General features: G+C 34.3%; 1 protein-coding gene across 1 annotated transcript in view; it reads right to left on the reverse strand.

Annotated features, from left to right (window-relative positions):
* The window catches only part of LOC119592574 (nucleolar protein dao-5-like), a gene marked incomplete at its 3' end in the record, with an annotated part of 19,358 nt that extends 18,568 nt beyond the window's left edge, over positions 1–790 (reverse strand). Inside the window, 1 exon segment of the mRNA XM_037941454.1 lies at positions 715–790.
* Between the last annotated feature and the right edge of the window lie 366 nt (positions 791–1,156).

Genomic DNA, 1,156 nt, shown 5'->3' on the forward strand with positions numbered 1-1,156 from the left:
GGGGATATAGAAAAAAAATATTCTGAAAACCTTTATACAAAATAGAAAGAAGGCACAAAGGATGAAGGTATTAAATTATCTGCATCAGTACTGCAGCATCCCCTGCATTAAAATATATGACTGAATTAATACTGTGATTGCAGCAGAGTTTGAGAATTCCACTCTTTCACAGCTCTATTCCTTGACAAGCACTGGCAAAAAGTTTCTTTAACATTATTGTAATGATTCTGTGTCATTCATCAAACAATACTAATAGTTATATCTCATGCCCTCCCCACCTAATGGATCTTGTATGGTCGCTATTATTGCCTAACGCCGACTAAAACACTATAATTTCACAATAAACAATAAGGAATCCATGGACACCAAAATCGATGGATTCTCACATGCAGATTAATTCTTTAAAAGTACCCAAGATTCTTCCGAAACTTGGGGAAATGTCTCATTGTACATATGTACTGGTTCACAAGAAAATCGTTGTTAGAAGTTACTTCCAAATCACCCATAAATTTCTGTTAAACTATTGTACTAACCTAAGTATGTATTACTCAACACACACTGGCGTTCAGGCAGCTGTAATTTTGACTTCTCGGAAACGTTTCTTTATGATACATTAAATATCCTTCTCACCAATTCAACAACATGACACCAAGTGATTCCCAACTAATATAAATAATACAATATTCAACATAACACAGCAAACTAACTACACACCATGAGATGTTCTGAAGCACGTGTCGTCCCTCTCGCAGGAGCACCTCGCTTGTTTACCGTAATGCGTCCGATTCCGTCACCCATGTATGGAAGCCAACTGAAACATTTCGTTGAATGTTGCTTATTTTTTAATGAAAGATATTATTTTTACATTCTAATATTTAATATATAAACGTGAGTTTGATATTCCTAGAGAGGAGATATATTCATAATTTATTTCGCATGAAGAGCAATTCAACTGAAAGGATTCTAACAAGTCTGATGAATACAGACGACTCGGTATGCGCAATTTCAAGATTTTCATCGGCATGGTTTTAATATTCTTATTTTGGAAACTAACAAGATCTTATCGATTCCTGTATTGTTCGAAATTATCCTTTTATTTATCTATTATATGATTTATAATCAAGATTTTTTTTGCCACATGTTCGGGTACGCAATC

Source organism: Penaeus monodon, chromosome 30 (genome assembly GCF_015228065.2).
Source record: "Penaeus monodon isolate SGIC_2016 chromosome 30, NSTDA_Pmon_1, whole genome shotgun sequence".
Taxonomy (NCBI): domain Eukaryota; kingdom Metazoa; phylum Arthropoda; class Malacostraca; order Decapoda; family Penaeidae; genus Penaeus; species Penaeus monodon.